The sequence below is a fragment of the Ovis canadensis genome, chromosome 16 (assembly GCF_042477335.2).
Source record: "Ovis canadensis isolate MfBH-ARS-UI-01 breed Bighorn chromosome 16, ARS-UI_OviCan_v2, whole genome shotgun sequence".
NCBI lineage: Eukaryota > Metazoa > Chordata > Mammalia > Artiodactyla > Bovidae > Ovis > Ovis canadensis.
This window is the reverse complement of record NC_091260.1, coordinates 11,063,930-11,090,339: the sequence shown is the minus strand read 5'-3', so window position 1 is coordinate 11,090,339 and position 26,410 is coordinate 11,063,930.

Genomic DNA, 26,410 nt, shown 5'->3' with positions numbered 1-26,410 from the left:
GCCCCACGGGGAAATCACGTGGGCCCCCAGGGGAAATCACGTGGGCCCCACCCGGAAATCACGTGGGCCCCACCCGGAAATCACGTGGGCCCCACCCTGAAATCACGTGGGCCCCACGGGGAAATCACGTGGGCCCCACCCGGAAATCACGTGGGCCCCACCCGGAAATCACGTGGGCCCCACCCGGAAATCACGTGGGCCCCACCCGGAAATCACGTGGGCCCCACGGGGAAATCACGTGGGCCCCACCCGGAAATCACGTGGGCCCCACGGGGAAATCACGTGGGCCCCCAGGGGAAATCACGTGGGCCCCACCCGGAAATCACGTGGGCCCCACCCGGAAATCACGTGGGCCCCACCCGGAAATCACGTGGGCCCCACGGGGAAATCACGTGGGCCCCACCCGGAGATCACGTGGGCCCCACCCGGAAATCACGTGGGCCCCACCCGGAAATCACGTGGGCCCCACCCGGAAATCACGTGGGCCCCACGGGGAAATCACGTGGGCCCCACCCGGAAATCACGTGGGGCCCACCCGGAAATCACGTGGGCCCCACCCGGAAATCACGTGGGCCCCACCCGGAAATCACGTGGGACCCACCCGGAAATCACGTGGGCCCCACCCGGAAATCACGTGGGCCCCCAGGGGAAATCACGTGGGCCCACCCGGAAATCACGTGGGCCCCACCCGGAAATCAGGTGGGCCCCACCCGGAAATCACGTGGGCCCCACCCGGAAATCTCGTGGGACCCACCCGGAAATCACGTGGGCCCCACCCGGAAATCATGTGGGCCCCACCCGGAAATCACGTGGGCCCCACCCGGAAATCACGTGGGCCCCACCCGGAAATCACGTGGGCCCCACGGGGAAATCACGTGGGCCCCACCCGGAAATCACGTGGGCCCCACGGGGAAATCACGTGGGCCCCACCCGGAAATCACGTGGGCCCCACCCGGAAATCACGTGGGCCCCACGGGGAAATCACGTGGGCCCAACCCGGAAATCACGTGGGGCCCACCCGGAAATCACGTGGGCCCCAAGGGGAAATCACGTGGGCCCCACCCGGAAATCACGTGGGCCCCACGGGGAAATCACGTGGGCCCCACCCGGAAATCACGTGGGCCCCACCCGGAAATCACGTGGGCCCCACCCGGAAATCACGTGGGCCCCACGGGGAAATCACGTGGGCCCCACCCGGAAATCACGTGGGCCCCACCCGGAAATCACGTGGGCCCCACCCGGAAATCACGTGGGCCCCACCCGGAAATCACGTGGGCCCCACCCGGAAATCACGTGGGCCCCACCCGGAAATCACGTGGGCCCCACCCGGAAATCACGTGGGCCCCACCCGGAAATCACTTGGGCCCCACCCGGAAATCACGTGGGCCCCACCCGGAAATCACGTGGGCCCCACGGGGAAATCACGTGGGCCCCACCCGGAAATCACGTGTGCCCCACCCGGAAATCACGTGGGCCCCACCCGGAAATCACGTGGGCCCCACCCGGAAATCACGTGGGCCCCACCCGGAAATCACGTGTGCCCCACGGGGAAATCACGTGGGCCCCACCCGGAAATCTCGTGGGGCCCACCCGGAAATCACGTGGGCCCCACCCGGAAATCACGTGGGCCCCACCCGGAAATCACGTGGGCCCCCAGGGGAAATCACGTGGGCCCACCCGGAAATCACGTGGGCCCCACCCGGAAATCACGAGGGCCCCACCCGGAAATCACGTGGGGACCACCCGGAAATCACGTGGGGCCCACCCGGAAATCACGTGGGCCCCAAGGGGAAATCACGTGGGCCCCACCCGGAAATCACGTGGGCCCCACGGGGAAATCACGTGGGCCCCACCCGGAAATCACGTGGGCCCCACCCGGAAATCACGTGGGGCCCACCCGGAAATCACGTGGGCCCCACGGGGAAATGACGTGGGCCCCACCCGGAAATCACGTGGGCCCCACCCGGAAATCTCGTGGGCCCCACCCGGAAATCACGTGGGCCCCACCCGGAAATCACGTGGGCCCCACGGGGAAATCACGTGGGCCCCACCCGGAAATCACGTGGGCCCCACCCGGAAATCACGTGGGCCCCACCCGGAAATCACGTGGGCCCCACCCGGAAATCTCGTGGGCCCCACCCGGAAATCACGTGGGCCCCACCCGGAAATCACGTGGGCCCCACGGGGAAATCACGTGGGCCCCACCCGGAAATCACGTGGGCCCCACCCGGAAATCACGTGGGCCCCACCCGGAAATCACGTGGGCCCCACCCGGAAATCACGTGGGGCCCACCCGGAAATCACGTGGGCCCCACGGGGAAATCACGTGGGCCCCACCCGGAAATCACGTGGGCCCCACCCGGAAATCACGTGGGCCCCACCCGGAAATCACGTGGGCCCCACCCGGAAATCACGTGGGCCCCACCCGGAAATCACGTGGGCCCCACCCGGAAATCACGTGGGCCCCACGGGGAAAACACGTGGGCCCCACGGGGAAATCACGTGGGCCCCCAGGGGAAATCACGTGGGCCCCACCCGGAAATCACGTGGGCCCCACCCGGAAATCACGTGGGCCCCACCCTGAAATCACGTGGGCCCCACGGGGAAATCACGTGGGCCCCACCCGGAAATCACGTGGGCCCCACCCGGAAATCACGTGGGCCCCACCCGGAAATCACGTGGGCCCCACGGGGAAATCACGTGGGCCCCACCCGGAAATCACGTGGGCCCCACGGGGAAATCACGTGGGCCCCCAGGGGAAATCACGTGGGCCCCACCCGGAAATCACGTGGGCCCCACCCGGAAATCACGTGGGCCCCACCCGGAAATCACGTGGGCCCCACGGGGAAATCACGTGGGCCCCACCCGGAGATCACGTGGGCCCCACCCGGAAATCACGTGGGCCCCACCCGGAAATCACGTGGGCCCCACGGGGAAATCACGTGGGCCCCACCCGGAAATCACGTGGGCCCCACCCGGAAATCACTTGGGGCCCACCCGGAAATCACGTGGGGCCCACCCGGAAATCACGTGGGCCCCACGGGGAAATCACGTGGGCCCCACCCGGAAATCACGTGGGCCCCACCCGGAAATCACGTGGGCCCCACCCGGAAATCACGTGGGCCCCACCAGGAAATCACGTGGGCCCCACCCGGAAATCACGTGGGCCCCACCCGGAAATCACGTGGGCCCCACCCGGAAATCACGTGGGCCCCACGGGGAAATCACGTGTGCCCCACCGGGAAATCACGTGGGCCCCACCCGGAAATCACGTGGGGCCCACCCGGAAATCACGTGGGCCCCACCCGGAAATCACGTGGGCCCCACCCGGAAATCACGTGGGCCCCACCCGGAAATCACGTGGGCCCCACCCGGAAATCACGTGGGCCCCACCCGGAAATCACTTGGGCCCCACCCGGAAATCACGTGGGCCCCACCCGGAAATCACGTGGGCCCCACGGGGAAATCACGTGGGCCCCACCCGGAAATCACGTGTGCCCCACCCGGAAATCACGTGGGCCCCACCCGGAAATCACGTGGGCCCCACCCGGAAATCACGTGGGCCCCACCCGGAAATCACGTGTGCCCCACGGGGAAATCACGTGGGCCCCACCCGGAAATCTCGTGGGGCCCACCCGGAAATCACGTGGGCCCCACCCGGAAATCACGTGGGCCCCACCCGGAAATCACGTGGGCCCCCAGGGGAAATCACGTGGGCCCACCCGGAAATCACGTGGGCCCCACCCGGAAATCACGAGGGCCCCACCCGGAAATCACGTGGGGACCACCCGGAAATCACGTGGGGCCCACCCGGAAATCACGTGGGCCCCAAGGGGAAATCACGTGGGCCCCACCCGGAAATCACGTGGGCCCCACGGGGAAATCACGTGGGCCCCACCCGGAAATCACGTGGGCCCCACCCGGAAATCACGTGGGGCCCACCCGGAAATCACGTGGGCCCCACGGGGAAATGACGTGGGCCCCACCCGGAAATCACGTGGGCCCCACCCGGAAATCTCGTGGGCCCCACCCGGAAATCACGTGGGCCCCACCCGGAAATCACGTGGGCCCCACGGGGAAATCACGTGGGCCCCAACCGGAAATCACGTGGGCCCCACCCGGAAATCACGTGGGCCCCACCCGGAAATCACGTGGGCCCCACCCGGAAATCTCGTGGGCCCCACCCGGAAATCACGTGGGCCCCACCCGGAAATCACGTGGGCCCCACGGGGAAATCACGTGGGCCCCACCCGGAAATCACGTGGGCCCCACCCGGAAATCACGTGGGCCCCACCCGGAAATCACGTGGGCCCCACCCGGAAATCACGTGGGGCCCACCCGGAAATCACGTGGGCCCCACGGGGAAATCACGTGGGCCCCACCCGGAAATCACGTGGGCCCCACCCGGAAATCACGTGGGCCCCACCCGGAAATCACGTGGGCCCCACCCGGAAATCACGTGGGCCCCACCCGGAAATCACGTGGGCCCCACCCGGAAATCACGTGGGCCCCACGGGGAAAACACGTGGACCCCACGGGGAAATCACGTGGGCCCCCAGGGGAAATCACGTGGGCCCCACCCGGAAATCACGTGGGCCCCACCCGGAAATCACGTGGGCCCCACCCTGAAATCACGTGGGCCCCACGGGGAAATCACGTGGGCCCCACCCGGAAATCACGTGGGCCCCACCCGGAAATCACGTGGGCCCCACCCGGAAATCACGTGGGCCCCACCCGGAAATCACGTGGGCCCCACGGGGAAATCACGTGGGCCCCACCCGGAAATCACGTGGGCCCCACGGGGAAATCACGTGGGCCCCCAGGGGAAATCACGTGGGCCCCACCCGGAAATCACGTGGGCCCCACCCGGAAATCACGTGGGCCCCACCCGGAAATCACGTGGGCCCCACGGGGAAATCACGTGGGCCCCACCCGGAGATCACGTGGGCCCCACCCGGAAATCACGTGGGCCCCACCCGGAAATCACGTGGGCCCCACCCGGAAATCACGTGGGCCCCACGGGGAAATCACGTGGGCCCCACCCGGAAATCACGTGGGGCCCACCCGGAAATCACGTGGGCCCCACCCGGAAATCACGTGGGCCCCACCCGGAAATCACGTGGGCCCCACCCGGAAATCACGTGGGCCCCACCCGGAAATCACGTGGGCCCCCAGGGGAAATCACGTGGGCCCACCCGGAAATCACGTGGGCCCCACCCGGAAATCAGGTGGGCCCCACCCGGAAATCACGTGGGCCCCACCCGGAAATCTCGTGGGACCCACCCGGAAATCACGTGGGCCCCACCCGGAAATCACGTGGGCCCCACCCGGAAATCAAGTGGGCCCCACCCGGAAATCACGTGGGCCCCACCCGGAAATCACGTGGGCCCCACGGGGAAATCACGTGGGCCCCACCCGGAAATCACGTGGGCCCCACGGGGAAATCACGTGGGCCCCACCCGGAAATCACGTGGGCCCCACCCGGAAATCACGTGGGCCCCACGGGGAAATCACGTGGGCCCAACCCGGAAATCACGTGGGGCCCACCCGGAAATCACGTGGGCCCCAAGGGGAAATCACGTGGGCCCCACCCGGAAATCACGTGGGCCCCACGGGGAAATCACGTGGGCCCCACCCGGAAATCACGTGGGCCCCACCCGGAAATCACGTGGGCCCCACCCGGAAATCACGTGGGCCCCACGGGGAAATCACGTGGGCCCCACCCGGAAATCACGTGGGCCCCACCCGGAAATCACGTGGGCCCCACCCGGAAATCACGTGGGCCCCACCCGGAAATCACGTGGGCCCCACCCGGAAATCACGTGGGCCCCACCCGGAAATCACGTGGGCCCCACCCGGAAATCACGTGGGCCCCACCCGGAAATCACTTGGGCCCCACCCGGAAATCACGTGGGCCCCACCCGGAAATCACGTGGGCCCCACGGGGAAATCACGTGGGCCCCACCCGGAAATCACGTGTGCCCCACCCGGAAATCACGTGGGCCCCACCCGGAAATCACGTGGGCCCCACCCGGAAATCACGTGGGCCCCACCCGGAAATCACGTGTGCCCCACGGGGAAATCACGTGGGCCCCACCCGGAAATCTCGTGGGGCCCACCCGGAAATCACGTGGGCCCCACCCGGAAATCACGTGGGCCCCACCCGGAAATCACGTGGGCCCCCAGGGGAAATCACGTGGGCCCACCCGGAAATCACGTGGGCCCCACCCGGAAATCACGAGGGCCCCACCCGGAAATCACGTGGGGACCACCCGGAAATCACGTGGGGCCCACCCGGAAATCACGTGGGCCCCAAGGGGAAATCACGTGGGCCCCACCCGGAAATCACGTGGGCCCCACGGGGAAATCACGTGGGCCCCACCCGGAAATCACGTGGGCCCCACCCGGAAATCACGTGGGGCCCACCCGGAAATCACGTGGGCCCCACGGGGAAATGACGTGGGCCCCACCCGGAAATCACGTGGGCCCCACCCGGAAATCTCGTGGGCCCCACCCGGAAATCACGTGGGCCCCACCCGGAAATCACGTGGGCCCCACGGGGAAATCACGTGGGTGCACCCGGAAATCACGTGGGCCCCACCCGGAAATCACGTGGGCCCCACCCGGAAATCACGTGGGCCCCACCCGGAAATCTCGTGGGCCCCACCCGGAAATCACGTGGGCCCCACCCGGAAATCACGTGGGCCCCACGGGGAAATCACGTGGGCCCCACCCGGAAATCACGTGGGCCCCACCCGGAAATCACGTGGGCCCCACCCGGAAATCACGTGGGCCCCACCCGGAAATCACGTGGGGCCCACCCGGAAATCACGTGGGCCCCACGGGGAAATCACGTGGGCCCCACCCGGAAATCACGTGGGCCCCACCCGGAAATCACGTGTTCCCCACCCGGAAATCACGTGGGCCCCACCCGGAAATCACGTGGGCCCCACCCGGAAATCACGTGGGCCCCACCCGGAAATCACGTGGGCCCCACGGGGAAAACACGTGGGCCCCACGGGGAAATCACGTGGGCCCCCAGGGGAAATCACGTGGGCCCCACCCGGAAATCACGTGGGCCCCACCCGGAAATCACGTGGGCCGCACCCTGAAATCACGTGGGCCCCACGGGGAAATCACGTGGGCCCCACCCGGAAATCACGTGGGCCCCACCCGGAAATCACGTGGGCCCCACCCGGAAATCACGTGGGCCCCACCCGGAAATCACGTGGGCCCCACGGGGAAATCACGTGGGCCCCACCCGGAAATCACGTGGGCCCCACGGGGAAATCACGTGGGCCCCCAGGGGAAATCACGTGGGCCCCACCCGGAAATCACGTGGGCCCCACCCGGAAATCACGTGGGCCCCACCCGGAAATCACGTGGGCCCCACGGGGAAATCACGTGGGCCCCACCCGGAGATCACGTGGGCCCCACCCGGAAATCACGTGGGCCCCACCCGGAAATCATGTGGGCCCCACCCGGAAATCACGTGGGCCCCACCCGGAAATCACGTGGGCCCCACCCGGAAATCACGTGGGCCCCACCCGGAAATCACGTGGGCCCCACCCGGAAATCACGTGGGCCCCACCCGGAAATCACGTGGGGCCCACCCGGAAATCACGTGGGCCCCACCCGGAAATCACGTGGGCCCCACCCGGAAATCACGTGGGCCCCACCCGGAAATCACGTGGGCCCCACCCGGAAATCACGTGTGCCCCACGGGGAAATCACGTGGGCCCCACCCAGAAATCACGTGGGCCCCACCCGGAAATCACGTGGGCCCCACCCGGAAATCACGTGGGCCCCACCCGGAAATCACGTGGGGCCCACCCGGAAATCACGTGGGCCCCACGGGGAAATCACGTGGGCCCCACCCGGAAATCACGTGGGCCCCACCCGGAAATCACTTGGGGCCCACCCGGAAATCACGTGGGGCCCACCCGGAAATCACGTGGGCCCCACGGGGAAATCACGTGGGCCCCACCCGGAAATCACGTGGGCCCCACCCGGAAATCACGTGGGCCCCACCCGGAAATCACGTGGGCCCCACCAGGAAATCACGTGGGCCCCACCCGGAAATCACGTGGGCCCCACCCGGAAATCACGTGGGCCCCACCCGGAAATCACGTGGGCCCCACGGGGAAATCACGTGGGCCCCACCCGGAAATCACGTGGGCCCCACCTGGAAATCAAGTGGGCCCCACCCGGAAATCACGTGGGCCCCACGGGGAAATCACGTGGGCCCCACCCGGAAATCACGTGGGCCCCACCCGGAAATCACGTGGGCCCCACCCGGAAATCACGTGGGCCCCACCCGGAAATCACTTGGGCCCCACCCGGAAATCACGTGGGCCCCACCCGGAAATCACGTGGGCCCCACGGGGAAATCACGTGGGCCCCACCCGGAAATCACGTGTGCCCCACCCGGAAATCACGTGGGCCCCACCCGGAAATCACGTGGGCCCCACCCGGAAATCACGTGGGCCCCACCCGGAAATCACGTGTGCCCCACCGGGAAATCACGTGGGCCCCACCCGGAAATCACGTGGGGCCCACCCGGAAATCACGTGGGCCCCACCCGGAAATCACGTGGGCCCCACCCGGAAATCACGTGGGCCCCACCCGGAAATCACGTGGGCCCCACCCGGAAATCACGTGGGCCCCCAGGGGAAATCACGTGGGCCCACCCGGAAATCACGTGGGCCCCACCCGGAAATCACGAGGGCCCCACCCGGAAATCACGTGGGCCCCACCCGGAAATCACGTGGGCCCCACCCGGAAATCACGTGGGCCCCACCCGGAAATCACGTGGGCCCCACCCGGAAATCACGTGGGCCCCACCCGGAAATCACGTGGGGCCCACCCGGAAATCACGTGGGCCCCACCCGGAAATCAGGTGGGCCCCACCCGGAAATCACGTGGGCCCCACCCGGAAATCTCGTGGGCCCCACCCGGAAATCACGTGGGCCCCACCCGGAAATCACGTGGGCCCCACCCGGAAATCACGTGGGCCCCACCCGGAAATCACGTGGGCCCCACCCGGAAATCACGTGGGCCCCACGGGGAAATCACGTGGGCCCCACCCGGAAATCTCGTGGGCCCCACGGGGAAATCACGTGGGCCCCACCCGGAAATCACGTGGGCCCCACCCGGAAATCACGTGGGCCCCACCCGGAAATCACGTGGGCCCACCCGGAAATCACGTGGGCCCCACCCGGAAATCACGTGGGCCCCACGGGGAAATCACGTGGGCCCCACCCGGAAATCACGTGGGCCCCACCCGGAAATCACGTGGGCCCCACCCGGAAATCACGTGGGCCCCACCCGGAAATCACGTGGGCCCCACCCGGAAATCACGTGGGCCCCACCCGGAAATCACGTGGGCCCCACCCGGAAATCACGTGGGCCCCACCCGGAAATCACTTGGGCCCCACCCGGAAATCATGTGGGCCCCACCCGGAAATCACGTGGGCCCCACGGGGAAATCACGTGGGCCCCACCCGGAAATCACGTGTGCCCCACCCGGAAATCACGGGGGCCCCACCCGGAAATCACGTGGGCCCCACCCGGAAATCACGTGGGCCCCACCCGGAAATCACGTGGGCCCCACCCGGAAATCACGTGGGCCCCACCCGGAAATCACGTGGGGCCCACCCGGAAATCACGTGGGCCCCACCCGGAAATCACGTGGGCCCCACCCGGAAATCACGTGGGCCCCACCCGGAAATCACGTGGGCCCCACCCGGAAATCACGTGGGCCCAACCCGGAAATCACGTGGGCCCCCAGGGGAAATCACGTGGGCCCACCCGGAAATCACGTGGGCCCCACCCGGAAATCACGAGGGCCCCACCCGGAAATCACGTGGGCCCCACCCGGAAATCACGTGGGCCCCACCCGGAAATCACGTGGGCCCCACCCGGAAATCACGTGGGCCCCACCCGGAAATCACGTGGGGCCCACCCGGAAATCACGTGGGCCCCACCCGGAAATCACGTGGGCCCCACCCGGAAATCACGTGGGCCCCACCCGGAAATCACGTGGGCCCCACCCGGAAATCACGTGGGCCCCACCCGGAAATCACGTGGGCCCCACCCGGAAATCACGTGGGCCCCACCCGGAAATCACGTGGGCCCCACCCGGAAATCACGTGGGCCCCACCAGGAAATCACGTGGGCCCCACCCGGAAATCACGTGGGCCCCACCCGGAAATCACGTGGGCCCCACCCGGAAATCACGTGGGCCCCACCCGGAAATCACGTGGGCCCCACCCGGAAATCACGTGGGCCCCACCCGGAAATCACGTGGGCCCCACCCGGAAATCACGTGGGCCCCACCCGGAAATCACGTGGGCCCCACGGGGAAATCACGTGGGCCCCACCGGGAAATCACGTGGGCCCCACCCGATAATCACGTGGGCCCCACCCGGAAATCACGTGGGCCCCACCCGGAAATCACGTGGGCCCCACCCGGAAATCACGTGGGGCCCACCCGGAAATCACGTGGGCCCCACCCGGAAATCACGTGGGCCCCACCCGGAAATCACGTGGGCCCCACCCGGAAATCACGTGGGCCCCACCCGGAAATCACGTGGGCCCCACCCGGAAATCACGTGGGCCCCACCCGGAAATCACGTGGGCCCCACCCGGAAATCACGTGGGCCCCACGGGGAAATCACGTGGGCCCCACCCGGAAATCACGTGGGGCCCACCCGGAAATCACGTGGGCCCCACGGGGAAATCACGTGGGCCCCACCCGGAAATCACGTGGGCCCCACCCGGAAATCACGTGGGCCCCACGGGGAAATCACGTGGGCCGCACCCGGAAATCACGTGGGGCCCACCCGGAAATCACGTGGCGCCCACCCGGAAATCACGTGGGCCCCACGGGGAAATCACGTGGGCCCCACCCGGAAATCACGTGGGCCCCACGGTGAAATCACGTGGGCCCCACCCGGAAATCACGTGGGCCCCACCCGGAAATCACGTGGGCCCCACCCGGAAATCACGTGGGCCCCACGGGGAAATCACGTGGCCCCACCCGGAAATCACGTGGGCCCCACGGGGAAATCACGTGGGCCCCAACCGGAAATCACGTGGGCCCCACCCGGAAATCACGTGGGCCCCACCCGGAAATCACGTGGGGCCCACCCGGAAATCACGTGGGCCCAACCCGGAAATCACGTGGGCCCCACCCGGAAATCACGTGGGCCCCACCCGGAAATCACGTGGGCCCCACCCGGAAATGACGTGGTCCCCACCCGGAAATCACGTGGGCCCCACCCTGAAATCACGTGGGCCCCACGGGGAAATCACGTGGGCCCCACCCGGAAATCACGTGGGCCCCACCCGGAAATCACGTGGGCCCCACCCGGAAATCACGTGGGCCCCACCCGGAAATCACGTGGGCCCCACGGGGAAATCACGTGGGCCCCACCCGGAAATCACGTGGGCCCCACGGGGAAATCACGTGGGCCCCCAGGGGAAATCACGTGGGCCCCACCCGGAAATCACGTGGGCCCCACCCGGAAATCACGTGGGCCCCACCCGGAAATCACGTGGGCCCCACGGGGAAATCACGTGGGCCCCACCCGGAGATCACGTGGGCCCCACCCGGAAATCTCGTGGGCCCCACCCGGAAATCACGTGGGCCCCACCCGGAGATCACGTGGGCCCCACCCGGAGATCACGTGGGCCCCACCCGGAGATCACGTGGGCCCCACCCGGAAATCACGTGGGCCCCACCCGGAAATCACGTGGGCCCCACCCGGAAATCACGTGGGCCCCACGGGGAAATCACGTGGGCCCCACCCGGAAATCACGTGGGCCCCACCCGGAAATCACGTGGGCACCACGGGGAAATCACGTGGGCCCCCAGGAGAAATCACGTGGGCCCCACCCGGAAATCACGTGGGCCCTACCCGGAAATCACGTGGGCCCTACCCGGAAATCACGTGGGCCCCACGGGGAAATCACGTGGGCCCCACCCGGAAATCACGTGGGCCCCACCCGGAAATCACGTGGGCCCCACCCGGAAATCACGTGGGCCCCACCCGGAAATCACGTGGGCCCCACCCGGAAATCACTTGGGCCCCACCCGGAAATCACGTGGGCCCCACCCGGAAATCACGTGGGCCCCACGGGGAAATCACGTGGGCCCCACCCGGAAATCACGTGTGCCCCACCCGGAAATCACGTGGGCCCCACCCGGAAATCACGTGGGCCCCACCCGGAAATCACGTGGGCCCCACCCGGAAATCACGTGTGCCCCACCGGGAAATCACGTGGGCCCCACCCGGAAATCACGTGGGGCCCACCCGGAAATCACGTGGGCCCCACCCGGAAATCACGTGGGCCCCACCCGGAAATCACGTGGGCCCCACCCGGAAATCACGTGGGCCCCACCCGGAAATCACGTGGGCCCCCAGGGGAAATCACGTGGGCCCACCCGGAAATCACGTGGGCCCCACCCGGAAATCACGAGGGCCCCACCCGGAAATCACGTGGGCCCCACCCGGAAATCACGTGGGCCCCACCCGGAAATCACGTGGGCCCCACCCGGAAATCACGTGGGCCCCACCCGGAAATCACGTGGGCCCCACCCGGAAATCACGTGGGGCCCACCCGGAAATCACGTGGGCCCCACCCGGAAATCAGGTGGGCCCCACCCGGAAATCACGTGGGCCCCACCCGGAAATCTCGTGGGCCCCACCCGGAAATCACGTGGGCCCCACCCGGAAATCACGTGGGCCCCACCCGGAAATCACGTGGGCCCCACCCGGAAATCACGTGGGCCCCACCCGGAAATCACGTGGGCCCCACGGGGAAATCACGTGGGCCCCACCCGGAAATCACGTGGGCCCCACGGGGAAATCACGTGGGCCCCACCCGGAAATCACGTGGGCCCCACCCGGAAATCACATGGGCCCCACGGGTAAATCACGTGGGCCCCACCCGGAAATCACGTGGGGCCCACCCGGAAATCACGTGGGCCCCAAGGGGAAATCACGTGGGCCCCACCCGGAAATCACGTGGGCCCCACGGGGAAATCACGTGGGCCCCACCCGGAAATCACGTGGGCCCACCCGGAAATCACGTGGGCCCCACCCGGAAATCACGTGGGCCCCACGGGGAAATCACGTGGGCCCCACCCGGAAATCACGTGGGCCCCACCCGGAAATCACGTGGGCCCCACCCGGAAATCACGTGGGCCCCACCCGGAAATCACGTGGGCCCCACCCGGAAATCACGTGGGCCCCACCCGGAAATCACGTGGGCTCCACCCGGAAATCACGTGGGCCCCACCCGGAAATCACTTGGGCCCCACCCGGAAATCATGTGGGCCCCACCCGGAAATCACGTGGGCCCCACGGGGAAATCACGTGGGCCCCACCCGGAAATCACGTGTGCCCCACCCGGAAATCACGTGGGCCCCACCCGGAAATCACGTGGGCCCCACCCGGAAATCACGTGGGCCCCACCCGGAAATCACGTGGGCCCCACCCGGAAATCACGTGGGCCCCACCCGGAAATCACGTGGGGCCCACCCGGAAATCACGTGGGCCCCACCCGGAAATCACGTGGGCCCCACCCGGAAATCACGTGGGCCCCACCCGGAAATCACGTGGGCCCCACCCGGAAATCACGTGGGCCCAACCCGGAAATCACGTGGGCCCCCAGGGGAAATCACGTGGGCCCACCCGGAAATCACGTGGGCCCCACCCGGAAATCACGAGGGCCCCACCCGGAAATCACGTGGGCCCCACCCGGAAATCACGTGGGCCCCACCCGGAAATCACGTGGGCCCCACCCGGAAATCACGTGGGCCCCACCCGGAAATCACGTGGGGCCCACCCGGAAATCACGTGGGCCCCACCCGGAAATCAGGTGGGCCCCACCCGGAAATCACGTGGGCCCCACCCGGAAATCACGTGGGCCCCACCCGGAAATCACGTGGGCCCCACCCGGAAATCACGTGGGCCCCACCCGGAAATCACGTGGGCCCCACCCGGAAATCACGTGGGCCCCACCCGGAAATCACGTGGGCCCCACCCGGAAATCACGTGGGCCCCACCCGGAAATCACGTGGGCCCCACCCGGAAATCACGTGGGCCCCACCCGGAAATCACGTGGGCCCCACCCGGAAATCACGTGGGCCCCACCCGGAAATCACGTGGGCCCCACGGGGAAATCACGTGGGCCCCACCGGGAAATCACGTGGGCCCCACCCGATAATCACGTGGGCCCCACCCGGAAATCACGTGGGCCCCACCCGGAAATCACGTGGGCCCCACCCGGAAATCACGTGGGGCCCACCCGGAAATCACGTGGGCCCCACCCGGAAATCACGTGGGCCCCACCCGGAAATCACGTGGGCCCCACCCGGAAATCACGTGGGCCCCACCCGGAAATCACGTGGGCCCCACCCGGAAATCACGTGGGCCCCACCCGGAAATCACGTGGGCCCCACCCGGAAATCACGTGGGCCCCACGGGGAAATCACGTGGGCCCCACCCGGAAATCACGTGGGGCCCACCCGGAAATCACGTGGGCCCCACGGGGAAAACACGTGGGCCCCACCCGGAAATCACGTGGGCCCCACCCGGAAATCACGTGGGCCCCACGGGGAAATCACGTGGGCCCCACCCGGAAATCACGTGGGGCCCACCCGGAAATCACGTGGCGCCCACCCGGAAATCACGTGGGCCCCACGGGGAAATCACGTGGGCCCCACCCGGAAATCACGTGGGCCCCACGGTGAAATCACGTGGGCCCCACCCGGAAATCACGTGGGCCCCACCCGGAAATCACGTGGGCCCCACCCGGAAATCACGTGGGCCCCACGGGGAAATCACGTGGCCCCACCCGGAAATCACGTGGGCCCCACGGGGAAATCACGTGGGCCCCACCCGGAAATCACGTGGGCCCCACCCGGAAATCACGTGGGCCCCACCCGGAAATCACGTGGGGCCCACCCGGAAATCACGTGGGCCCAACCCGGAAATCACGTGGGCCCCACCCGGAAATCACGTGGGCCCCACCCGGAAATCACGTGGGCCCCACCCAGAAATGACGTGGTCCCCACCCGGAAATCACGTGGGCCCCACCCTGAAATCACGTGGGCCCCACGGGGAAATCACGTGGGCCCCACCCGGAAATCACGTGGGCCCCACCCGGAAATCACGTGGGCCCCACCCGGAAATCACGTTGGCCCCACCCGGAAATCACGTGGGCCCCACGGGGAAATCACGTGTGCCCCACCCGGAAATCACGTGGGCCCCACCCGGAAATCACGTGGGCCCCACCCGGAAATCACGTGGGCCCCACCCGGAAATCACGTGTGCCCCACCGGGAAATCACGTGGGCCCCACCCGGAAATCACGTGGGGCCCACCCGGAAATCACGTGGGCCCCACCCGGAAATCACGTGGGCCCCACCCGGAAATCACGTGGGCCCCACCCGGAAATCACGTGGGCCCCACCCGGAAATCACGTGGGCCCCCAGGGGAAATCACGTGGGCCCACCCGGAAATCACGTGGGCCCCACCCGGAAATCACGAGGGCCCCACCCGGAAATCACGTGGGCCCCACCCGGAAATCACGTGGGCCCCACCCGGAAATCACGTGGGCCCCACCCGGAAATCACGTGGGCCCCACCCGGAAATCACGTGGGCCCCACCCGGAAATCACGTGGGGCCCACCCGGAAATCACGTGGGCCCCACCCGGAAATCAGGTGGGCCCCACCCGGAAATCACGTGGGCCCCACCCGGAAATCTCGTGGGCCCCACCCGGAAATCACGTGGGCCCCACCCGGAAATCACGTGGGCCCCACCCGGAAATCACGTGGGCCCCACCCGGAAATCACGTGGGCCCCACCCGGAAATCACGTGGGCCCCACGGGGAAATCACGTGGGCCCCACCCGGAAATCTCGTGGGCCCCACGGGGAAATCACGTGGGCCCCACCCGGAAATCACGTGGGCCCCACCCGGAAATCACGTGGGCCCCACCCGGAAATCACGTGGGCCCACCCGGAAATCACGTGGGCCCCACCCGGAAATCACGTGGGCCCCACGGGGAAATCACGTGGGCCCCACCCGGAAATCACGTGGGCCCCACCCGGAAATCACGTGGGCCCCACCCGGAAATCACGTGGGCCCCACCCGGAAATCACGTGGGCCCCACCCGGAAATCACGTGGGCCCCACCCGGAAATCACGTGGGCTCCACCCGGAAATCACGTGGGCCCCACCCGGAAATCACTTGGGCCCCACCCGGAAATCATGTGGGCCCCACCCGGAAATCACGTGGGCCCCACGGGGAAATCACGTGGGCCCCACCCGGAAATCACGTGTGCCCCACCCGGAAATCACGGGGGCCCCACCCGGAAATCACGTGGGCCCCACCCGGAAATCACGTGGGCCCCACCCGGAAATCACGTGGGCCCCACCCGGAAATCACGTGGGCCCCACCCGCCAATCACGTGGGCCCCCCCCGGACATCACGTGGGCCCCACCCGGAAATCACGTGGGCCCCACCCGGAAATCACGCGGGCCCCACCCGGAAATCACGTGGGCCCCACCCGGAAATCACGTGGGCCCAACCCGGAAATCACGTGGGCCCCCAGGGGAAATCACGTGGGCCCACCCGGAAATCACGTGGGCCCCACCCGGAAATCACGAGGGCCCCACCCGGAAATCACGTGGGCCCCACCCGGAAATCACGTGGGCCCCACCCGGAAATCACGTGGGCCCCACCCGGAAATCACGTGGGCCCCACCCGAAATCACGTGGGGCCCACCCGGAAATCACGTGGGCCCCACCCGGAAATCACGTGGGCCCCACCCGGAAATCACGTGGGCCCCACCCGGAAATCACGTGGGCCCCACCCGGAAATCACGTGGGCCCCACCCGGAAATCACGTGGGCCCCACCCGGAAATCACGTGGGCCCCACCCGGAAATCACGTGGGCCCCACCAGGAAATCACGTGGGCCCCACCCGGAAATCACGTGGGCCCCACCCGGAAATCACGTGGGCCCCACCCGGAAATCACGTGGGCCCCACCCGGAAATCACGTGGGCCCCACCCGGAAATCACGTGGGCCCCACCCGGAAATCACGTGGGCCCCACCCGGAAATCACGTGGGCCCCACCCGGAAATCACGTGGGCCCCACGGGGAAATCACGTGGGCCCCACCGGGAAATCACGTGGGCCCCACCCGATAATCACGTGGGCCCCACCCGGAAATCACGTGGGCCCCACCCGGAAATCACGTGGGCCCCACCCGGAAATCACGTGGGGCCCACCCGGAAATCACGTGGGCCCCACCCGGAAATCACGTGGGCCCCACCCGGAAATCACGTGGGCCCCACCCGGAAATCACGTGGGCCCCACCCGGAAATCACGTGGGCCCCACCCGGAAATCACGTGGGCCCCACCCGGAAATCACGTGGGCCCCACCCGGAAATCACGTGGGCCCCACGGGGAAATCACGTGGGCCCCACCCGGAAATCACGTGGGGCCCACCCGGAAATCACGTGGGCCCCACGGGGAAATCACGTGGGCCCCACCCGGAAATCACGTGGGCCCCACCCGGAAATCACGTGGGCCCCACGGGGAAATCACGTGGGCCGCACCCGGAAATCACGTGGGGCCCACCCGGAAATCACGTGGCGCCCACCCGGAAATCACGTGGGCCCCACGGGGAAATCACGTGGGCCCCACCCGGAAATCACGTGGGCCCCACGGTGAAATCACGTGGGCCCCACCCGGAAATCACGTGGGCCCCACCCGGAAATCACGTGGGCCCCACCCGGAAATCACGTGGGCCCCACGGGGAAATCACGTGGCCCCACCCGGAAATCACGTGGGCCCCACGGGGAAATCACGTGGGCCCCAACCGGAAATCACGTGGGCCCCACCCGGAAATCACGTGGGCCCCACCCGGAAATCACGTGGGGCCCACCCGGAAATCACGTGGGCCCAACCCGGAAATCACGTGGGCCCCACCCGGAAATCACGTGGGCCCCACCCGGAAATCACGTGGGCCCCACCCGGAAATGACGTGGTCCCCACCCGGAAATCACGTGGGCCCCACCCTGAAATCACGTGGGCCCCACGGGGAAATCACGTGGGCCCCACCCGGAAATCACGTGGGCCCCACCCGGAAATCACGTGGGCCCCACCCGGAAATCACGTGGGCCCCACCCGGAAATCACGTGGGCCCCACGGGGAAATCACGTGGGCCCCACCCGGAAATCACGTGGGCCCCACGGGGAAATCACGTGGGCCCCCAGGGGAAATCACGTGGGCCCCACCCGGAAATCACGTGGGCCCCACCCGGAAATCACGTGGGCCCCACCCGGAAATCACGTGGGCCCCACGGGGAAATCACGTGGGCCCCACCCGGAGATCACGTGGGCCCCACCCGGAAATCACGTGGGCCCCACCCGGAAATCACGTGGGCCCCACCCGGAGATCACGTGGGCCCCACCCGGAGATCACGTGGGCCCCACCCGGAGATCACGTGGGCCCCACCCGGAAATCACGTGGGCCCCACCCGGAAATCACGTGGGCCCCACCCGGAAATCACGTGGGCCCCACGGGGAAATCACGTGGGCCCCACCCGGAAATCACGTGGGCCCCACCCGGAAATCACGTGGGCCCCACGGGGAAATCACGTGGGCCCCCAGGGGAAATCACGTGGGCCCCACCCGGAAATCACGTGGGCCCTACCCGGAAATCACGTGGGCCCTACCCGGAAATCACGTGGGCCCCACGGGGAAATCACGTGGGCCCCACCCGGAAATCACGTGGGCCCCACCCGGAAATCACGTGGGCCCCACCCGGAAATCACGTGGGCCCCACCCGGAAATCACGTGGGCCCCACCCGGAAATCACTTGGGCCCCACCCGGAAATCACGTGGGCCCCACCCGGAAATCACGTGGGCCCCACGGGGAAATCACGTGGGCCCCACCCGGAAATCACGTGTGCCCCACCCGGAAATCACGTGGGCCCCACCCGGAAATCACGTGGGCCCCACCCGGAAATCACGTGGGCCCCACCCGGAAATCACGTGTGCCCCACCGGGAAATCACGTGGGCCCCACCCGGAAATCACGTGGGGCCCACCCGGAAATCACGTGGGCCCCACCCGGAAATCACGTGGGCCCCACCCGGAAATCACGTGGGCCCCACCCGGAAATCACGTGGGCCCCACCCGGAAATCACGTGGGCCCCCAGGGGAAATCACGTGGGCCCACCCGGAAATCACGTGGGCCCCACCCGGAAATCACGAGGGCCCCACCCGGAAATCACGTGGGCCCCACCCGGAAATCACGTGGGCCCCACCCGGAAATCACGTGGGCCCCACCCGGAAATCACGTGGGCCCCACCCGGAAATCACGTGGGCCCCACCCGGAAATCACGTGGGGCCCACCCGGAAATCACGTGGGCCCCACCCGGAAATCAGGTGGGCCCCACCCGGAAATCACGTGGGCCCCACCCGGAAATCTCGTGGGCCCCACCCGGAAATCACGTGGGCCCCACCCGGAAATCACGTGGGCCCCACCCGGAAATCACGTGGGCCCCACCCGGAAATCACGTGGGCCCCACCCGGAAATCACGTGGGCCCCACGGGGAAATCACGTGGGCCCCACCCGGAAATCACGTGGGCCCCACGGGGAAATCACGTGGGCCCCACCCGGAAATCACGTGGGCCCCACCCGGAAATCACGTGGGCCCCACGGGTAAATCACGTGGGCCCCACCCGGAAATCACGTGGGGCCCACCCGGAAATCACGTGGGCCCCAAGGGGAAATCACGTGGGCCCCACCCGGAAATCACGTGGGCCCCACGGGGAAATCACGTGGGCCCCACCCGGAAATCACGTGGGCCCACCCGGAAATCACGTGGGCCCCACCCGGAAATCACGTGGGCCCCACGGGGAAATCACGTGGGCCCCACCCGGAAATCACGTGGGCCCCACCCGGAAATCACGTGGGCCCCACCCGGAAATCACGTGGGCCCCACCCGGAAATCACGTGGGCCCCACCCGGAAATCACGTGGGCCCCACCCGGAAATCACGTGGGCTCCACCCGGAAATCACGTGGGCCCCACCCGGAAATCACTTGGGCCCCACCCGGAAATCATGTGGGCCCCACCCGGAAATCACGTGGGCCCCACGGGGAAATCACGTGGGCCCCACCCGGAAATCACGTGTGCCCCACCCGGAAATCACGTGGGCCCCACCCGGAAATCACGTGGGCCCCACCCGGAAATCACGTGGGCCCCACCCGGAAATCACGTGGGCCCCACCCGGAAATCACGTGGGCCCCACCCGGAAATCACGTGGGGCCCACCCGGAAATCACGTGGGCCCCACCCGGAAATCACGTGGGCCCCACCCGGAAATCACGTGGGCCCCACCCGGAAATCACGTGGGCCCCACCCGGAAATCACGTGGGCCCCACCCGGAAATCACGTGGGCCCCACCCGGAAATCACGTGGGCCCCACCCGGAAATCACGTGGGCCCCACCCGGAAATCACGTGGGCCCCACCCGGAAATCACGTGGGCCCCACCCGGAAATCACGTGGGCCCCACCCGGAAATCACGTGGGCCCCACCCGGAAATCACGTGGGCCCCACCCGGAAATCACGTGGGCCCCACCCGGAAATCACGTGGGCCCCACGGGGAAATCACGTGGGCCCCACCGGGAAATCACGTGGGCCCCACCCGATAATCACGTGGGCCCCACCCGGAAATCACGTGGGCCCCACCCGGAAATCACGTGGGCCCCACCCGGAAATCACGTGGGGCCCACCCGGAAATCACGTGGGCCCCACCCGGAAATCACGTGGGCCCCACCCGGAAATCACGTGGGCCCCACCCGGAAATCACGTGGGCCCCACCCGGAAATCACGTGGGCCCCACCCGGAAATCACGTGGGCCCCACCCGGAAATCACGTGGGCCCCACCCGGAAATCACGTGGGCCCCACGGGGAAATCACGTGGGCCCCACCCGGAAATCACGTGGGGCCCACCCGGAAATCACGTGGGCCCCACGGGGAAATCACGTGGGCCCCACCCGGAAATCACGTGGGCCCCACCCGGAAATCACGTGGGCCCCACGGGGAAATCACGTGGGCCCCACCCGGAAATCACGTGGGGCCCACCCGGAAATCACGTGGCGCCCACCCGGAAATCACGTGGGCCCCACGGGGAAATCACGTGGGCCCCACCCGGAAATCACGTGGGCCCCACGGTGAAATCACGTGGGCCCCACCCGGAAATCACGTGGGCCCCACCCGGAAATCACGTGGGCCCCACCCGGAAATCACGTGGGCCCCACGGGGAAATCACGTGGCCCCACCCGGAAATCACGTGGGCCCCACGGGGAAATCACGTGGGCCCCACCCGGAAATCACGTGGGCCCCACCCGGAAATCACGTGGGCCCCACCCGGAAATCACGTGGGGCCCACCCGGAAATCACGTGGGCCCAACCCGGAAATCACGTGGGCCCCACCCGGAAATCACGTGGGCCCAACCCGGAAATCACGTGGGCCCCACCCGGAAATCACGTGGGCCCCACCCGGAAATCACGTGGGCCCCACCCAGAAATGACGTGGTCCCCACCCGGAAATCACGTGGGCCCCACCCTGAAATCACGTGGGCCCCACGGGGAAATCACGTGGGCCCCACCCGGAAATCACGTGGGCCCCACCCGGAAATCACGTGGGCCCCACCCGGAAATCACGTTGGCCCCACCCGGAAATCACGTGGGCCCCACGGGGAAATCACGTGGGCCCCACCCGGAAATCACGTGGGCCCCACGGGGAAATCACGTGGGCCCCCAGGGGAAATCACGTGGGCCCCACCCGGAAATCACGTGGGCCCCACCCGGAAATCACGTGGGCCCCACCCGGAAATCACGTGGGCCCCACCCGGAAATCACGTGGGCCCACCCGGAAATCACGTGGGCCCCACCCGGAAATCACGTGGGCCCCACGGGGAAATCACGTGGGCCCCACCCGGAAATCACGTGGGCCCCACCCGGAAATCACGTGGGCCCCACCCGGAAATCACGTGGGCCCCACCCGGAAATCACGTGGGCCCCACGGGGAAATCACGTGGGCCCCACCCGGAAATCACGTGGGCCCCACGGGGAAATCACGTGGGCCCCACCCGGAAATCTCGTGGGCCCCACGGGGAAATCACGTGGGCCCCACCCGGAAATCACGTGGGCCCCACCCGGAAATCACGTGGGCCCCACCCGGAAATCACGTGGGCCCACCCGGAAATCACGTGGGCCCCACCCGGAAATCACGTGGGCCCCACGGGGAAATCACGTGGGCCCCACCCGGAAATCACGTGGGCCCCACCCGGAAATCACGTGGGCCCCACCCGGAAATCACGTGGGCCCCACCCGGAAATCACGTGGGCCCCACCCGGAAATCACGTGGGCCCCACCCGGAAATCACGTGGGCTCCACCCGGAAATCACGTGGGCCCCACCCGGAAATCACTTGGGCCCCACCCGGAAATCATGTGGGCCCCACCCGGAAATCACGTGGGCCCCACGGGGAAATCACGTGGGCCCCACCCGGAAATCACGTGTGCCCCACCCGGAAATCACGGGGGCCCCACCCGGAAATCACGTGGGCCCCACCCGGAAATCACGTGGGCCCCACCCGGAAATCACGTGGGCCCCACCCGGAAATCACGTGGGCCCCACCCGGAAATCACGTGGGGCCCACCCGGAAATCACGTGGGCCCCACCCGGAAATCACGTGGGCCCCACCCGGAAATCACGTGGGCCCCACCCGGAAATCACGTGGGCCCCACCCGGAAATCACGTGGGCCCAACCCGAAAATCACGTGGGCCCCCAGGGGAAATCACGTGGGCCCACCCGGAAATCACGTGGGCCCCACCCGGAAATCACGAGGGCCCCACCCGGAAATCACGTGGGCCCCACCCGGAAATCACGTGGGCCCCACCCGGAAATCACGTGGGCCCCACCCGGAAATCACGTGGGCCCCACCCGGAAATCACGTGGGGCCCACCCGGAAATCACGTGGGCCCCACCCGGAAATCACGTGGGCCCCACCCGGAAATCACGTGGGCCCCACCCGGAAATCACGTGGGCCCCACCCGGAAATCACGTGGGCCCCACCCGGAAATCACGTGGGCCCCACCCGGAAATCACGTGGGCCCCACCCGGAAATCACGTGGGCCCCACCCGGAAATCACGTGGGCCCCACCCGGAAATCACATGGGCCCCACGGGGAAATCACGTGGGCCCCACCGGGAAATCACGTGGGCCCCACCCGATAATCACGTGGGCCCCACCCGGAAATCACGTGGGCCCCACCCGGAAATCACGTGGGCCCCACCCGGAAATCACGTGGGGCCCACCCGGAAATCACGTGGGCCCCACCCGGAAATCACGTGGGCCCCACCCGGAAATCACGTGGGCCCCACCCGGAAATCACGTGGGCCCCACCCGGAAATCACGTGGGCCCCACCCGGAAATCACGTGGGCCCCACCCGGAAATCACGTGGGCCCCACCCGGAAATCACGTGGGCCCCACGGGGAAATCACGTGGGCCCCACCCGGAAATCACGTGGGGCCCACCCGGAAATCACGTGGGCCCCACGGGGAAATCACGTGGGCCCCACCCGGAAATCACGTGGGCCCCACCCGGAAATCACGTGGGCCCCACGGGGAAATCACGTGGGCCGCACCCGGAAATCACGTGGGGCCCACCCGGAAATCACGTGGCGCCCACCCGGAAATCACGTGGGCCCCACGGGGAAATCACGTGGGCCCCACCCGGAAATCACGTGGGCCCCACGGTGAAATCACGTGGGCCCCACCCGGAAATCACGTGGGCCCCACCCGGAAATCACGTGGGCCCCACCCGGAAATCACGTGGGCCCCACGGGGAAATCACGTGGCCCCACCCGGAAATCACGTGGGCCCCACGGGGAAATCACGTGGGCCCCAACCGGAAATCACGTGGGCCCCACCCGGAAATCACGTGGGCCCCACCCGGAAATCACGTGGGGCCCACCCGGAAATCACGTGGGCCCAACCCGGAAATCACGTGGGCCCCACCCGGAAATCACGTGGGCCCCACCCGGAAATCACGTGGGCCCCACCCGGAAATGACGTGGTCCCCACCCGGAAATCACGTGGGCCCCACCCTGAAATCACGTGGGCCCCACGGGGAAATCACGTGGGCCCCACCCGGAAATCACGTGGGCCCCACCCGGAAATCACGTGGGCCCCACCCGGAAATCACGTGGGCCCCACCCGGAAATCACGTGGGCCCCACGGGGAAATCACGTGGGCCCCACCCGGAAATCACGTGGGCCCCACGGGGAAATCACGTGGGCCCCCAGGGGAAATCACGTGGGCCCCACCCGGAAATCACGTGGGCCCCACCCGGAAATCACGTGGGCCCCACCCGGAAATCACGTGGGCCCCACGGGGAAATCACGTGGGCCCCACCCGGAGATCACGTGGGCCCCACCCGGAAATCACGTGGGCCCCACCCGGAAATCACGTGGGCCCCACCCGGAGATCACGTGGGCCCCACCCGGAGATCACGTGGGCCCCACCCGGAGATCACGTGGGCCCCACCCGGAAATCACGTGGGCCCCACCCGGAAATCACGTGGGCCCCACCCGGAAATCACGTGGGCCCCACGGGGAAATCACGTGGGCCCCACCCGGAAATCACGTGGGCCCCACCCGGAAATCACGTGGGCCCCACGGGGAAATCACGTGGGCCCCCAGGGGAAATCACGTGGGCCCCACCCGGAAATCACGTGGGCCCTACCCGGAAATCACGTGGGCCCTACCCGGAAATCACGTGGGCCCCACGGGGAAATCACGTGGGCCCCACCCGGAAATCACGTGGGCCCCACCCGGAAATCACGTGGGCCCCACCCGGAAATCACGTGGGCCCCACCCGGAAATCACGTGGGCCCCACCCGGAAATCACTTGGGCCCCACCCGGAAATCACGTGGGCCCCACCCGGAAATCACGTGGGCCCCACGGGGAAATCACGTGGGCCCCACCCGGAAATCACGTGTGCCCCACCCGGAAATCACGTGGGCCCCACCCGGAAATCACGTGGGCCCCACCCGGAAATCACGTGGGCCCCACCCGGAAATCACGTGTGCCCCACCGGGAAATCACGTGGGCCCCACCCGGAAATCACGTGGGGCCCACCCGGAAATCACGTGGGCCCCACCCGGAAATCACGTGGGCCCCACCCGGAAATCACGTGGGCCCCACCCGGAAATCACGTGGGCCCCACCCGGAAATCACGTGGGCCCCCAGGGGAAATCACGTGGGCCCACCCGGAAATCACGTGGGCCCCACCCGGAAATCACGAGGGCCCCACCCGGAAATCACGTGGGCCCCACCCGGAAATCACGTGGGCCCCACCCGGAAATCACGTGGGCCCCACCCGGAAATCACGTGGGCCCCACCCGGAAATCACGTGGGCCCCACCCGGAAATCACATGGGGCCCACCCGGAAATCACGTGGGCCCCACCCGGAAATCAGGTGGGCCCCACCCGGAAATCACGTGGGCCCCACCCGGAAATCTCGTGGGCCCCACCCGGAAATCACGTGGGCCCCACCCGGAAATCACGTGGGCCCCACCCGGAAATCACGTGGGCCCCACCCGGAAATCACGTGGGCCCCACCCGGAAATCACGTGGGCCCCACGGGGAAATCACGTGGGCCCCACCCGGAAATCACGTGGGCCCCACGGGGAAATCACGTGGGCCCCACCCGGAAATCACGTGGGCCCCACCCGGAAATCACGTGGGCCCCACGGGTAAATCACGTGGGCCCCACCCGGAAATCACGTGGGGCCCACCCGGAAATCACGTGGGCCCCAAGGGGAAATCACGTGGGCCCCACCCGGAAATCACGTGGGCCCCACGGGGAAATCACGTGGGCCCCACCCGGAAATCACGTGGGCCCACCCGGAAATCACGTGGGCCCCACCCGGAAATCACGTTGGCCCCACGGGGAAATCACGTGGGCCCCACCCGGAAATCACGTGGGCCCCACCCGGAAATCACGTGGGCCCCACCCGGAAATCACGTGGGCCCCACCCGGAAATCACGTGGGCCCCACCCGGAAATCACGTGGGCCCCACCCGGAAATCACGTGGGCCCCACCCGGAAATCACGTGGGCCCCACCCGGAAATCACGTGGGCCCCACCCGGAAATCACGTGGGCCCCACCCGGAAATCACGTGGGCCCCACCCGGAAATCACGTGGGCCCCACCCGGAAATCACGTGGGGCCCACCCGGAAATCACGTGGGCCCCACCCGGAAATCACGTGGGCCCCACCCGGAAATCACGTGGGCCCCACCCGGAAATC